We start from the raw sequence: 17,092 nt of genomic DNA, 5'->3' as shown, positions 1-17,092 counted from the left end.
GCAGTGCCGTGAATGGTGGGACTTTCCGTTCCCCCCTCGGCTGAACAAATATACTCCCTCTGAAATATATTTTTATACCCGAATACAAACAAGTTAGTACTGCCTCTGACATAATTAGTTACTACCCCCTGATGTAGCTAGTTATCACCTTGTACATGTTGGTTGAATTAAAACATTTTCATTATATACTGTCATCCTGACTTTATCTTTAAAAGGAATCAGTGTGTTCCTGTTATTTTTGAAAAATGTTTTTTACCATTTTTAATACCCGAATGTTCTCGTACCACTTAATATTGGAATGTGTTTGCATGAATACTTTGTGCTTAGCACTTCTTAGGAATATGTATTTTCGCAATATTAGCCCTATTCTTACCAAATTCTGTGAGCAGGCCCTGCCTTATACCAGGCCTTTAATACAAGGGCATATGTGTCAGCCTCTCTTCCTACTACAGCCATGGCCAGTGGATGCAGTGCATTGAAACCATGTCCAGATAGACATGTCTCTACACTGCTGAATTCCAAGCTGTAGTAATCATATGTATGTGAATTTGCCTTAAGAATCATGCTTAGCCTCAGAATACTACCATCTTAAGAGAGACGGAAAAGAAGTATCAATGGTTTTGCTAGCTTTTGTTAAGTTGAAACTACTTTCAGTTCTGTTGTCCTGTGCAACCTCTCTAGTTCAAATTTATTTTTAGTTTAAAAGTTTTAATATCAAGTTGAATTATAGTTGTTGTAATCTAGTTACTTCACTGAGTTTTTACTTGGTTATATTACACTATTTTGTTAAATTGAGCTGTTGAGTTATGTTGATGCTTAGCTACTAATTAATCTTAATTAGGATAATCATCCTGTTGATGCTTTAAGTATCCTAAGTAATTAAGTGAATACCACTGTGTTTAATGCTCACAGCTTTTTAAAATTTATACTGTTTTATATCTGGTCCATTCAATATATTTAACCAATGTTGTTTTTATTTACTGCCTTATTTAGTATTTCATGTTTAGTTAAGAGGTTGTTTTAAGCAGGGCTTTGGAGCTGTGCTCCAGCTCCACTCCAGCTCCAGGCAAAAACCTGCAGCTCCACTACTCTGGAGCTGCTCCATGCTCCAGCTCCGGGCTCTGCTCCAAAGCCCTGGTTTTAAGAGTTGCTCCATTGTATTATTTGTTTTATTTACCTGGAGTAAATTTGGATAATTTGGATTATTCTTTGGATAATTTGGATTATTCATTTGGATAATTCTTCATGATTTAATTGTTTGTTGGTTTCTTCTGTCATTTCTTATTTCTTAAATGTTTATTTTAAAGTCAATTTTAATGGTTTATTTTGGGACATCCCTTAGTGTTTAGGGAAAAGTATCCCCAATACATTCTTCTGTGATTACACCCTGATAGCAGTCTCACTAATAACCATAATTAATAATTTCATGTGCTTGTTTGGTTTTCCTGAACTGGTTGTATGAGAAGCTATTGTTCACAATTCCATCTAATTAATTGTTGTTTCTCTCACTTACCAATTCTGATAATTGTTTGATTCTTTTGGTAATTTTACTTTGAAAATTAGCTGGCGTCCAACAACTTTCTGGAGACAGCTTCACCTCTGCATTCCTGACTTCTGAACCATTTTCCGGGACACTTGGACAAGGCGAAAGGAGCTTTTTAACTAAACCCCGAGTAGATTTGCCGTGGAGTGGGTGTTTGGAAGACAGAAAGGAAAAAGGAGGAGCCTTCTGACAAGATTGGAGGATGCCAAGCAGATCTGCCTAGTGTGGTAGATACTTGCTGGGTTTTGCTGAACATCTCTGAGAGCAAGGGGGAGATCTTCACTGATAGCCGGCAGGTGGACATGAAGGGACTTTCTGCATGTTATGAGCTGCCAAAGAGGGGACCCCTATGAGGTTCCCTAATTGGTCAGGGAAACATGGTCAGGGATGTGTTGTGGTAGAAAATGAATGTCCTGTAATCCAGTGTGTTTGTGTTGAGATTTTATTAAGAGTTGATGCTATTAGAAGGGATCTGCATCTCAGTTAAATTTTTCAGCTGAGTTGTACAGGACAAAATCTTTGTTGATTTAACATAACACAGGGAAAATTTCAAACCAATGGCCCTGTGACAAGTGCTGAGCGCACACATGGCTGTGTTGATAGGCTCACAACAAATGTGTAGAACAAAATAGTTCTCCTTGTCTTGGTGGGTGCAATGGTACGGGCAGGGCCTGCCATTTGAGGGCACAAAAGGGGGCTCCCAGTACCCTGTGTTCTCCACAGGCTGCAAAACATGGCTAGGTTGGGGTGTTCTTTGTCAACATCATCCCACTGTGTTCTCTAGCCGTGCTGTTTGCTTCTGCATCATATTCAGAAGCCTTTCCTGTATGTCCTTTCCTTTGTCCTTTTTCTCCCTTGAGAGCAGGGGGCAGGGATAGGTGTGACTTAATGACCCCTTAATGTTGACTGGTAAAGGGGTTATAGGAATGTCCTAATTCTGGTCTGTACATTCTGGTTCCGCCAAGAATGTCACGTGAGGTCTTAAATGAAAGCTAGGCTCACACTGTGTCAAGGTTCCTTCCCTACTCTGAACTCTAGGGTACAGATGTGGTGACCTGCTTGAAAACCTCCTAAGCTTACTTTTACCAGCTTAGGTTAAAACTTCCCCAAGGTACAAACTATTTTACCTTTTGCCCTTGGACTTTATCACTGCCACTACCAAACGTCTAACAAGTATACAATTGGGAAAGCGGCCGTTTGGAAACGTCTTTCCCCCCAAATTCCTCCCAACCCTTACACCCCCTTTCCTGGGGAAGGTTTGATAAAAATCCTCACCAATTTGCATAGGTGAACACAGACCCAAACGCTTGGATCTTACGAACAATGAAAAAGCAATCAGATTCTTAAAAGAAGAATTTTAATAGAAGAAAAAGTAAAAAGAATCACCTCTGTAAAATCAGGATGGTAAATACCTTACAGGGTAGTCAGATTCAAAACATAGGGAATCCCTCTAGGCAAAACCTTAAGTTACAAAAAGACAGAAAAACAGGAATCTACATTCCATTCAGCACAGCTTATTTTCTCAGCCATTTAAAGGAATCAGAATCTAACGCATATCTAGCTAGATTACTTACTAAGTTCTAAGACTCCATTCCTGTTCTGTCCCCAGCAAAAGCATCACACAGACAGAGAGAGGCTTTGTTTCTCCCTCCCCCCAGCTTTTGAAAATATCTTGTCTCCTCATTGGTCATTTTGGTCAGGTGCAAGAGAGGTTATCCTAGCTTCTTAACCCTTTACAGGTTAAAGGGTTTTTCCTCTGGCCAGGAGGGATTTTAAAGGTGTTTACCTTTCCCTTTATATTTATGACACACTGGTTATTCATATTGTTGTGAAATGTACATACAGAGACTATGTAAATATGTTCTTAGATTCTGTATCTAGGTATGAATCACAAGCAGAAATGGCAAAATGTTTTTTCTGTCAGACGAGATCTCTCTGCACCTCTCTCTTTGTCTGCTACAAATTAAGCATTATAAGCTAACAGAATGGATGTCCATTTACATACAAAGCTATCAAACAGATGAAAAGTCAACAGAGAAGCAGCACACAGGAAAAATAAGCCATGGGCAGACATCCCCTTATTCTGCTTCTAGGGGGTAAAGAGACATTTGTATTCATGAAAGCGAAGTTTCAGCCACCACTACAGAGGTCTTTGGGGAAATAAACTTCTCCAGGCATGAGGGATAATCTGTTAGTTCAGTTTAGTGTCTAGAAAGTGTGTTCTGATCTTGTTTTATGTGTAACCTTTTGTTTCCAATATCATTACTCACTATCACTTGAATCTTGCATCTTTGGTAATAAACTTTATCAAAGTGCTGTGGTATTAAGCAAGCTGCTGATTGTGAGGTGACACATACAAGCTGCTGTTTTTCCTTGGTAATTCTGTGAGTAGCTATTGTCAGGGGCTGGATATCACAGGAGAACACTTCAAAGGGACTCAGGGACTAGGTTACACCTATTGTTAACCTGCAAGGTAAATTAAGGGCTGGCCTAGCCCAGAAGAGAGAGCTTGGAAGACTAACAAGCTGGTGGTGTCAGGGAGCTGACACCTAGCTAAGCACAAGCAAGACACTGTCCCGCTGTAGATGGGGGTAACAAAGTGACTCTATGATTTCTATGAGTCTATGACTCTCAGTCCTAGGTACCCCAAGAACCATCACAGTAGGTAACTGCATGTGCACCTCTTCAGGCTTTCCTTATACTGAGGGATGTTACCCTGAGGTGTCCCCAGGAGGCAGAGAAGGGTCTTGTTGAAAAAGGCAGTGGGCCCAAGGGGAAGATATGCAGCACTGCTCTTTACCTGGATGGTGCTGTCACTCTGTCTCAAGTGGCTCATGACCATGAGTGCCAACTTCAGGGCAGACTGTCAGAAAGTGGGGCAGACACCCCCAACGTGGTGGTGTGATTTCACCAAGCCAGTAACAAATGTGAATTTCTGAAGCACTCCAACAGTCTTACCACAGAGTCACAGACAGTGCCCTTGGGTGCTCCAGTCTCTCTTGCCACGCAGGCAAGCTGGACTTTGTGATAAATGGTCACTTATACCTAAGATCACAAAATATGCAGATTGCCCCCAGTCCCAAGAGACTTTTTGCTTAGTATTCACCTGTGCCTCAATATGTACCTTAGATCTCACACCAAAGACAATGCTTGTAGCCAATCCTATAATAAACTAAGGATTTGTTAACTAGGAAAAATAACTGAGAGACAGGTTGCAGGCAACATATATACACAAATGAGTTACAGTCTATGGTTCCAAAAGGTGACAGAATTGCACTCATCTGTCAGCACTGAATGTCTTTTAGGGCTAACCCAGGTTGACCCTGGGGGTCTCTGCTGGGGAGAGTCCAAACAGCAAAGAGATGAAGAATTTTCTTGTCAGAGATCTTTATTCCTTTCTTCCAGAATTGAAGCTGATGGGATGAGCTTTCTTGCACATAGCACCTTCCTGGATGTAAGAGGACCATCAACCCAGTCTTTGTATCACAATGGCCCAGTTAGTTTTTAAAGTCCTTCTTCATGGGTGGGGAAACCACTCCTCCTGCCTGGGTTCACAAGTTCAGAGCGGGCATTTTTACAGTTATAAAGCAAAACTTACATATTACCTTATACAGAAATTATAAGTAAGACTAATGTATGCAGAAACTATAAGCATCTTACAGAGTCTAAACATTAAACTAGTGGTTCTCAAACTTTTTTTTGTAGACCATTTGAAAATTGCTGAGGGTCTCGGTAGGCCACTTAATGATCTTTCCAAATGTTGTTTGTACCATTGTTGTTTATACCATTGTAAAGCTCCTTGAACAAAAGCACTATATAAAAAAACCTAATAATAATTAATGTTTTTTTCTACAAATAAAAGTGCATAACTCATATTTTAATATCAGTAGTCTTACCTTTCTAATGTGATGGATGTGCCCTTTTTCCCCCGCTGCGGGAGCCATCTAGCTGGGCTGGGAAGGAGGGCCATCTCTCCCCGGCAGCTGCAGCCCTGGAGCTGTGGAAAGTCACCTCTTTCTCTGGCCACTGCAGCCCTGCATGTCCCAAATTCACCCCACCCGCTCTTCTCACCCCACTGCCCCCTCCCATCTACCTCCTATTCCCCCCAAGATCACCACCTCACTTTACATGTGCATCTTCTCCAGGGTCCAGGCACCCAATTAGTGGAGCCATGCCTGCGTGGCTCCACTAATTAGGTGGGTGGCCCTTCATTCTCTTGTGTGCAGCCACCCGGGTGCTCACCTTAGAGGGAACTATCCGTGGACCACCTGAATGGAGTTCATGGACCACTGGTGGTCCATGGACCACAGTTTGAGAACCTTTGCACTAAACCATCCTTACAAGCCTAACACCGATCTTGAACAATACTGACATACAAGTGAGCTGGTCTGGTTTTCAGCTATGAATTTGCCAGTGTTCAGCTGATGCCTACAACCTTGGAAAGAGCTGGCACCTGGTCTACCAACATCACAGGTGCCTTCCACCTCTCTGCTGACACAGGAGTGGAAGGGAAACATCCGCTACATTGCAGTTCTGGGAAAGCCTTCGAAGAGAAGGCTTTGGATTCTTTGACCATGGGATGGTGTTCCAAGAAGAAGGATTGCTAGGAAGAGGCAGGCTCCACCTAACGAAGAGAGGGAAGAACATCTTTGCAAGCAGGCTGGCTAACCTAGTGAGGAGGGCTTTAAACTACGTTCACTGGGGGAAGGAGACCAAAGCCCTGAGGTAAGTGGGATGCCAGGAGGAAGCACGAGCAGGAGAGCACAATGTTGTACTTAAAGTACTGAACATTTATTGGTAATACATGTATCAATCAACACTGTATCATATGGGTATGATATATATTAAACTCATTGTCAAGGTCCCTTCCCCACTGTGAACTTTAGGGTACAGATGTGGGGACCTGCATGAAAGACCCCCTAAGCTTATTCTTACCAGCTTAGGTTAAATGCTACCACCACCAAAGTGTCTAACAATAATAACAGGGGAAGTGCCCACTTGGAAAGTCTTCCCCCCCAAAAAATCCCCCCAAGCCCTACACCCCCTTTCCTGGGGAAGGCTTGATAAAAATCCTCACCAATTTGCATAGGTGAACACAGACCCAAACCCTTGGATCTTAAAAACAATCAGGTTCTTAAAAGAAGAATTTTAATTAAAGAAAAAGTAAAAGAAACACCTCTGTAAAATCAGGATGATAAATACCTTACAGGGTAATCAGATTCAAAAATATAGAGAATCCCTCTAGGCAAAACCTTAAGTTACAAAAAAACACAAAACCAGGAATATACATTCCATTCAGCACAGCTTATTTTATCAGCCATTTAAACAAAACAGAATCTAACACACATCTAACTAGATTGCTTACTGACTTTTTACAGGAGTTCTGACCTGCATTCCTGCTCTGGTCCCGGCAAAAGCATCACACAGACAGAGAGAACCCTTTGTCCCCCCCCCTCCAGCTTTGAAAGTATCTTGTCTCCTCATTGGTCATTTTGGTCAGGTGCCAGCGAGGTTATCTTAGCTTCTTAACCCTTTACAGGTGAAAGGGTTTTTCCTCTGGCCAGGAGGGATTTAAAGGTGTTTACCCTTCCCTTTATATTTATGACACTCACGCACTCACATACACACACAAGCACACTCCGGGTATGTCTACACTACTAAATTAGGTCGAATTTATAGAAGTCGGTTTTGTAGAAAGCGGTTTTATACAGTTGATTGTGTGTGTCCCCACACAAGTGCTCTAAGTGCATGTAGTCGGCGGAGTGTGTCCACAGTACCGAGGCAACCGTCGACTTCCAGAGCGTTGCACTGTGGGTGGCTATCCCATAGTTCCCGCAGTCTCCACCGCCCATCTGAATTCTGGGTACAAATCCCGGTGCCTGATGGGGCTAAAACATTGTCATGGGTGGTTCTGGGTACATATCGTCAGGCCCCCGTTCCGTCCCTCCCTCCATGAAAGCAAGGGCAGACAATCGTTTTGCGCCTTTTTTCTTGAGTTACCTGTGCAGATGCCATACGACGGCAAGCATGGAGACCGCTCAGCTAACTGTCACCATATGTCTCCTGGGTGCTGGCAGACATGGTACTGCATTGCTACACAGCAGCAGTTAATTGCCTTTTGGCAGCAGACAGTGCAGTATGACTGGTAGCCATCATCGACGTAGTCCTGGGTGCTCTTTTAATCGGACGCCTGGGCAAACATGGGAGTGACTCAGCCAGGTCATTTCCCTTTTAAGTTTCGTGTCGTGGCGATTCAGTCCTACCGGCAGTGCACTTCTTTTAGCCTCCAGCCAGCAGAAGATGATGGCTAGTCGTCATACTGCACCGTCTTCTGCCGAGCACCCAGGAGATGATGACGGCTAGTGGTCGTACTGCACAGTCTGCTGCCAGCAAGATGTATAAAGATAGATGAAGTGGCTCAAAACAAGAAATAGACCAGATTTGTTTTGTATTCATTTTCTCCTCCCTCCCTCCTTCCCTCTGTGAAATCAACGGCCTGCCAAACCCAGTTTTGAGTTCTATCCTTGAGGTTTTGAGTTCTATCCTTGAGGGGGCCATTCACTTTCTCGCAAAACCACCCCCTTTGTTGATTTTAATTCCCTGTAAGCCAACCCTGTAAGCCATGTCATCAGTCACCCCTCCCTCCGTCAGGGCAACGGCAGACAATCGTTCCGTGCCTTTTTTCTGTGCAGACGCCATATCACGGCAAGCATGGAGCCCGCTCAGATCACTTTGGCAATTAGGAGCACATTAAACACCACGCGCATTATCCAGCAGTATATGCAGCACTGGAACCTGGCAAAGCGATACCGGGCGAGTAGGCGATGTCAGCACGGTAACGTGAGTGATGAGGACATGGACACAGACTTCTCTCAAAGCAGGGGCCCTGGCAATGTGGGCATCATGGTGCTTGTCATAAATATAAAGGGAAGGGTAAACCCCTTTAAAATCCCTCCTGGCCAGAGGAAAAATCCTCTCACCTTTAAAGGGTTAAGAAGCTAAAGGTAACCTCTCTGGCACCTGACCAAAATGACCAATGAGGAGACAAGATACTTTCAAAAGCTGGGAGGAGGGAGAAAAACAAAGGGTCTGTGTCTGTCTGTATGCTGCTTTTGCCGGGGACAGAACAAGAATGGAGTCTTAGAACTTTTAGTAAGTAATCTAGCTAGGTATGTGTTAGATTATGATTTCTTTAAATGGCTGAGGAAAGAACTGTGCTGAATAGAATGACTATTCCTGTCTGCGTACCTTTTTTGTAACTTAAGGTTTTGCCTAGAGGGATTCTCTATGCTTTGAATCTAATTACCCTGTAAGGTATCTACCATCCTGATTTTACAGAGGTGATTCCTTTACTTCTATTAAAAGTCTTCTTGTAAGAAAACTGAATGCTTTTTCATTGTTCTAAGATCCAAGGGTTTGGGTCTGTGGTCACCTATGCAAATTGGTGAGGATTTTTACCAAACCTTCCCCAGGAAGTGGGGTGCAAGGGTTGGGAGGATTTTGGGGTGGAAAGACGTGTCCAAACTACGTTTCCCAGTAAACCCAGATAAAGTTTGGTGGTGGCAGTGGAAATCCAAGGGCAAAGGGTAAAATTAATTTGTACCTTGGGGAAGTTTTAACCTAAGCTGGTAAAAGTAAGCTTAGGAGGTTTTCATGCAGGTCCCCACATCTGTACCCTAGAGTTCAGAGTGGGGAAAGAACCTTGACATGGTGGCAGAGTGGTGGGATTAATCTGAAATCCTTTTGAGATCAATTTGAGATTTTTTGAACCAGAAAAACAGATTTTAAAAAGGAAATTTTTTTTTTCCTTTGGGGCTGCTGGAAAGGAGGTCCAACTGAAAGCAGCTAGTTTTTTCTCTGTTTTGGGGCCAGAGCAGAGACAAAAGGGGCTTATCTTTGTGAATTGCAGGTTTTCTTTGCCTGGAGGCAGAGTAGTTAATCTCCTGCAGGGAAATTCACAGTCTTCGCAAACCATAGGTTTTTTCCCCCCTAAAAGTAAATGGGGGGGTGTTCTACCCATTTGCCTGGAGACAAAAGTGGCAGGGTTTTGGTTTTTTTTAGGATTTTGATTTTTTTTTTCAAGGAGCACAGGTTTGAAAAGGAATTTTTTTTCCTTTGGGCTGCTGGTAAGCAGGTTTCCAAGTAGTTGGAGGTTTTTTGCTTTGATTTGGGGCCAGAGCAGAGACAAAGGGAATTGTCTTTTTCTGTAGGCTGACAATCACTATCAGAGAATAGGTATCCTATTCCAGCACAGCAAAATTTTACAGCCAAGTTTTGTTTGTTTATTTCTAAACCTCGGGTGTAAAGTTAGTTAAAAACAGAGAGGTTAGGATGACAGACTCCACGACTCAACAAAAGCTGGAATTAACCAGATTTGAGGCTGCTGAAAAACAAAAGGAACATGAAAGACAGATAGAACTCCTGCAGATGGAGGAGGTGGTACAGGAGGCTGCCCACAGGAGGGAGATGGAGGCAAGGGACAAAGAAATGGAGGCAAGGGACAGAGAAATGAAGGCAAGTGACAAAGAGATGGAGGCAAAGGACAAAGAAAGGGAGGCAGCGAAAGAGGCAGAACAACACCAAGCAGTTGCTCACAGGAGAGCTATGGAAGCAAGACAAAGAACTGGAGGAGAAGGAAAAAGAGAGGAAGCATGTGGAGGAGATGGAGAAGATAAAGGCTCAGCAGAATATACTAACAAACCCTAGCAATCCTTCTCCAGGTACCACTTTCCATCCCAGAAAGTTCCCCACCTACAAGGCAGGCGATGATACTGAAGCCTTCTTAGAAAACTTCGAAAGGGCCTGCCATCTCTACTGACTGATACATGGTAGAGCTGAGGCCGCAGCTCAGTGGACCCTTAGCTTAGGTGGCGGCTGAAATGCCTAAAGAACACATGAAGAGGTATGTTTAAATCCAAGGTGAGAGTCAGAATGGGGATAACACCCGAGCAGTCTCGTCGGAGGTTCAGAGCCCTAAGGTGGAAATCAGACGTGTCATTTACCCGACATGCCTACCACATTGTGAAACATTGGGATGCCTGGATATCAGGAGCAAGTGTTGAATCTCCAGTAAATTTGCCCTTCCTAATGCAAATGGAACAATTCTTAGAGGGTGTTCCTGAGGAAATAGAAAGATACATCCTAGATGGGAAGCCCAAAACTGTAATCGAGGCAGGAGAGATTGGAGCCAGATGGGTGGAGGTGGCAGAGAAGAAGAAAACTGGTCGCAGTTGGAGCGGAGACCAGAAGGGACAGCCCCAGACCACACCCTATTACCGGGGGCCGCCCAAAGCCCCACCTACCTCCCAAAGAACCCTCTAGACCCCTTATCATTCCACCACCCCGTTCTCCAGCAACCCACCTCGCCCCAGTGACCTGTCAGCTGGACGATGTTTTAAATGTAACGAGCTGGGGCATGTAAAGGCCAACTGCCCCAAGAACCCCAACAGATTACAGTTCATTGCACTGGAATCACACCAGAGGTCCGCAGGCCCAGATAACTCCCAGATACCCTTGGTGCGGAGGGAAACTGTGAGTGTGGGCGGGAAGAAGGTCACCATGTGGAGGGACACCGGAGCACAAGCGTCAGCTATCCATGCTTCCTTAGTGGACCCCAATTTAATCAACCCAGAGATCCAAGTGACGATTCAACCCTTCAAGTCCAACTCTTTCAATTTGCCTACAGCCAAGTTGCCTGTCCAGTACCAGGGCTGGTCAGGAATGTGGACTTTTGCAGTCTATGATGATTATCCCATCCCCATGCTGTTGGGGGAAGACTTGGCGAATCATGTGAAGCGGGCCAAGAGGGTGGGAATGGTCACCCGCAGCCAGGCTAAACAAGCCATGAGGCCTAACTCTGTTCCGGAAACTTCTATCAGGACCCGGTCAGAGGTGATGGACCCGGACCCCAGGCCAATGTCTGCAACAGCAGTAGTGGATCCAGTCCCAGAGACCCAGATGGAACCAGTCCCAGAACCGGAACCAGCAGAACAACCAGCACCAGACCCATTGCCAGCACTGAATCCAGTACTTGCAACCACAACACCAGAGGGCCCCACCGAACCTGAACCGGCAGCAGCCCATAACCCTACACAAGAGACTCAGCCAGAGCCTGAATGCCAACAGAGTGTCCCAGCGGAGAGCGGTTCACAGTCAACGGAAACAGCCCCATCCTCTACATCGCTTCCAGAGGGACCAAGCATAGGTCCACAATCCAATGAGGAACGGATGTCTCCAGCATCAAGGGAACAGTTCCAGACCGAACAAGAAGTAGATGAAAGCCTCCAGAGAGCTTGGACAGCGGCACGGAGCAACCCACCGCCTCTCAGCTCTTCTAATCGATCCAGGTTTGTTGTAGAAAGAGGACTTTTATACAAGGAAACTCTTTCTGGTGGACACCAGGAAGACTGGCATCCAAAGAGACAGTTGGTAGTTCCAACTAAATACCGGGCCAAGCTCTTGAGCTTAGCCCACGATCACCCTAGTGGCCATGCTGGGGTGAACAAGACCAAAGACCGTTTGGGGGGGGTCATTCCACTGGGAGGGAATGGGCAAGGATGTTTCTACCTATGTCCGGTCTTGTGAAGTATGCCAAAGAGTGGGAAAACCCCAAGACCAGGTCAAAGCCCCTCTCCAGCCACTCCCCATCATTGAAGTTTCATTTCAGCGAGTAGCTGTGGATATTCTGGGTCCTTTTCCGAAAAAGACACCCAGAGGAAAGCAGTACATACTGACTTTCATGGATTTTGCCACCCGATGGCCGGAAGCAGTAGCTCTAAGCAACACCAGGGCTAAAAGTGTGTGCCAGGCACTAGCAGACATTTTTGCCAGGGTAGGTTGGCCCTCCGACATCCTTACAGATGCAGGGACTAATTTCCTGGCAGGAACTATGGAAAGCCTTTGGGAAGCTCATGGGGTAAATCACTTGGTTGCCACTCCTTACCACCATCAAACAAATGCAGAGATTTATCTACAGCAAGAGGGGAGGTCTCCTGCCTCATACTGAGAAAGCAGGACAATCAGCGAGTTATCTTAAGTGCCTATACACACATAAAAGAAGCCTGGGAAACAAGCAGGGAGAACTGGAAGTCCTGGCACAGTCAAGGAATTATGACGTGATTGGAATAACAGAGACTAGGTGGGATAACTCACATGACTGGAGTACTGTCATGGATGGATATAAACTGTTCAGGAAGGACAGGCAGGGAAGAAAAGGTGGGGAAGTTGCATTGTATGTAAGAGGGCAGTATGACTGCTCAGAGCTCTGGTATGAACCTGCAGAAAAACCTGAGAGTCTCTGGATTAAGTTTAGAAGTGTGAGCAACAAGGGTGATGTCATGGTGGGAGTCTGCTATAGACCACCGGATCAGGGGGATGAGGTGGCTGAGGCTTTCTTCCGGCAACTAAAGGAAGTTACTAGATCGCAGGCTCTGGTTCTCATGGGGGACTTCAATCACCCCAATATCTGCTGGGAGAGCAATACAGCGGTGCACAGACAATCCAGGAAGTTTTTGGAAAGTGTAGGGGACAATTTCCTGGTGCAAGTGCTGGAGGAACCAACTAGGGGCAGAGCTCTTCTTGACCTACTGCTCACAAACCGGGAAGAATTAGTAGGGGAAGCTAAAGTGGATGGGAACCTGGGAGGCAGTGACCATGAGATGGTCGAGTTCAGGATCCTGACACAGGGAAGAAAGGAGAGCAGCAGAATACAGACCCTGGACTTCAGAAAAGCAGACTTTGACTCCCTCAGGGAACTGATGGGCAGGATCCCCTGGGAGAATAACATGAAGGGGAAAGGAGTCCAGGAGAGCTGGCTGTACTTTAAAGAATCCTAATTGAGGTTGCAGGAACAAACCATCCCGATGTGTAGAAAGAATAGTAAATATGGCAGGTGACCAGCTTGGCTTAACAGTTAAATCCTTGCTGATCTTAAACACAAAACAGAAGCTTACAAGAAGTGGAAGATTGGACAAATGACCAGGGAGGAGTATAAAAATATTGCTCAGGCATGCAGGAGTGAAATCAGGAAGCCCAAATCACACTTAGAGTTGCAGCTAGCTAGGGAAGTTAAGAGCAACAAGAAGGATTTCTTCAGGTATATTAGCAACAAGAAGAAAGTCAAGGAAAGTGTGGGCTCCTTAGTGAATGAGGGAGGCAACCTGGTGACAGAGGATGTGGAAAAAGCTGATGTACTCAATGCTTTTTTTGCCTCTGTCTTCACGAACAAGGTCAGCTCCCAGACTACTGCACTGGGCAGCACAGCATGGGGAGGAGGTGACCAGCCCTCTGTGGAGAAAGAAGTGGTTCGGGACTATTTAGAAAAGCTGGATGAGCACAAGTCCATGGGGCCGCATGCGCTGCTTTAGCATCCGAGGGTGCTAAAGGAGTTGGCGGATGTGATTGCAGAGCCATTGGCCATTATCTTTGAAAACTCATGGCGATCCGGGAAGGTCCCGGATGACTGGAAAAAGGCTAATGTAGTGCCCATCTTTAAAAAAGGGAAGGAGGAGGATCCGGGGAACTACAGGCCAGTCAGCCCCACCTCAGTCCCTGGAAAAATCATGGAGCAGGTCCTCAAGGAATCAATTCTGAAGCACTTAGAGGAGAGGAAAGTGATCCGGAACAGTCAGCATGGATTCACCAAGGGCAAGACATGCCTGACTAACGTAATTGCCTTCTATGACAAGATAACTGGCTCTGTGGATGAGGGGAAAGTGGTGGACATGCTATTCCTTGACTTTAGCAAAGCTTTTGATATGGTCTCCCACAGTATTCTTGCCAGCAAGTTAAAGAAGCATGGGCTGGATGAATGGACTAGAAGGTGGATAGAAAGCTGGCTAGATCATCAGGCTCAACGGGTAATGATCAATGGCTCCATGTCTAGTTAGCAGCCGGTATCAAGTGGAGTGCCCCAAAGTTCGGTCCTCGGGCCAGTTTTGTTCAGTACCTTCACTAATGATCTGGAAGATGCCGTGGATTGCACCCTCAGCAAGTTTTCAGATGACACTAAACTGGGAGGAGTGGTAGATATACTGGAGGGTAGGAATAGGATACAGAGGGACCTAGACTAATTAGGGGATTGGGCCAAAAGAAGTCTGAGGAGGGTCAACAAGGACAAGTGCAGAGTCCTGCACTTAGGACAGAAGAATCCCATACACTGCTACAGACTAGGGACTGACCGGTGAGGCAGCAGTTCTGCAGAAAAGGACCTAGGGGTTACAGTGGACGAGAAGCTGGATATGAGTCAACAGTGTGCCCTTGTTGCCAAGAAGACTAACAGCATTTTGGGCTCTATAAGTAGGAGCATTGCCAGCAGATCGAGGGATGTGATCGTTCCCCTCTATTCGGCATTGGTGATGCCTCATCTGGAGTACTATGTCCAGTTTTGGGCCCCACACTACGAGAAGGATGTGGAAAAATTGGAGAGTCCAGCAGAGGCCAACAAAAATGATCAGGGGGCTGGGGCACATGACTTATGAGAAGAGTCTGAGGGAACTGAGATTATTTAGTCTGTGGAAGAGAAGAATGAGGGGGGATTTGATAGCTGCTTTCAGCTACCTGAAAGGGGGTTCCAAAGAGGATGGATCTAGACTGTTCTCAGTGGTAGCTGATGAGAGAACAAGGAGTAATGGTCTCAAGTTGCAGTGGGGGAGGTTTAGGTTGGATATTAGGAAAAACTTTTTCACTAGGAGGGTGGTGATGCACTGGAATGCGTTACCTATGGAGGTGGTGGAATCTCCTTCCTTAGAGGTTTTTAAGTTCAGGCTTGACAAAGCCCTGGCTGGTATGATTTAGTTGGCGATTGATCCTGCTTTGAGCAGGGGGTTGGACTAGATGACCTCCTGAGGTCCCTTCGAACCCTGATATTCTATGATTCTATGTGTGCCAAAATACATCTTTCCCTGTGGATTAATTTCTCTTTTATAACACCTACAGATAACCACAAAGATCACTGCAAAATAAACTTCTGCAGTAATTGGACTGTACCTTAGGTGTTTAACGGTAGTCACAAATGCCTTATTTCCTATGTATTGGGAAATAACTCTGCAGCATCATTTGGGGAATTAGGCTCACAATACAGGGTGTGTTTGGGAATGTAAAGGGAGCTAAAACCTCAGGGCATTGATCACGCTATGAGCCAAAGGAATTTCTCTATTGCTTTTCCTATTTCTGTATCCACCTGCCACAATAAACATGCCTGTCTTGCAATGTATAACATTTCTTTAACCAACACAGGGCTATTGTCTTGAGCAGGGGAGAAGAGAGGGCTACAGTGGAGTGGGTGGGAGAGAAGGCACCAAGAAGCATGGGAAAGCAAGTTGGTGTCACGTTTGGCCAATGGTGGGATTTGATACTTCAGGGAAATAAACCTTTCACACAGCTTAGTCTGCAGTGTCAAAGCCACCCTGAGCACACTGGGGGGAGGGATGTGGGAAGCAGGTCAGGCAGTGAGCGCTCATAGCTCCCATTCGCCCAACAGGGCAACACTCACCCGATACCTGGAAGAAAGTTGTTTAAATGTGCCTGTACAATTCTATTGCAATACAGTGCATAATGCTGAGTGGTGGAGCTCCGCACTACAGCAGTTCCAGTCTGGGTCTCCTGGGTTCTGGGGACATCTCCAGCACCCCGTGTCCCTGGCCCAGACACACCAGAGATGTCTCGGCTTTCTGAGTGAATCTCCTCCTGGGTGACATTTGACAGAAACAGTCCTCATTGCTAGATCAAAGGCAACAGGAGAAATTTGGTGACAAGCCAAACATTCAGTCAGTCTTGCAGTAATAACATCACAAAGAATAAATTAGTGCTATGGGGAACCCCCTTCCCCACAAAATTAGAAAAATAATTGTATGTTACAATATCATAATAAAAACACACAAAGTATTATACTGGGAAACACTGAGAGATGTATCAGAGGGGTGGCTGTGTTAGTCTGGTTCTGTAAAAGTGGCAAAGAGTCCTGTGGCACGTTATAGACTAACAGACATATTGGAGCATAAGCTTTCGTGGGTGAATACCCACTTCGTCGGATGCATGTAGAGATGTAATTGCTTAAGTTTTTTATAATTTAATATTAATTAATCTTAATAATTATATTGTTCATGATGATTTACCATTAAGAACATAAAGTAGCTAAATGACAGCCATCTGCACAATATTAAACCACAGAAATGATGGAGCATTCAAGCAATAAGAGTCAGCAAAACAGCTTTTTAAAATAAAAAAATAAAAGGCGTGAAACTACATTCACAGTGAATTACAGGAAAGAGAGTCCAGTTCAGGCAATCAGAACAGCAGACAAATCCAGTTAGTGAACTGCTGTGAGTCTGTATGTATCTGCTTGTTACAGCTCCTCAACTGACAAGGAATGTATTAAACACCAAAAACACATATGGAAATTATGAATTGTTTAGAATGGGTGTGTGTCAAATATTTCACTGAATCGGATCTCATTTGGCAGCTCAGTGTATCATCTCAAATGGAGAAGATCTGCCCTGTCAAGGCACTGGGCTGAACTTTGCCTTTAATATCGCAGCCCTGGGGAGGGGG

Source organism: Natator depressus, chromosome 14 (assembly GCF_965152275.1).
Source record: "Natator depressus isolate rNatDep1 chromosome 14, rNatDep2.hap1, whole genome shotgun sequence".
Classification (NCBI taxonomy): domain Eukaryota; kingdom Metazoa; phylum Chordata; order Testudines; family Cheloniidae; genus Natator; species Natator depressus.
The sequence above is the reverse complement of the archived record's forward strand: the minus strand, read 5'-3'. Positions refer to the sequence as shown.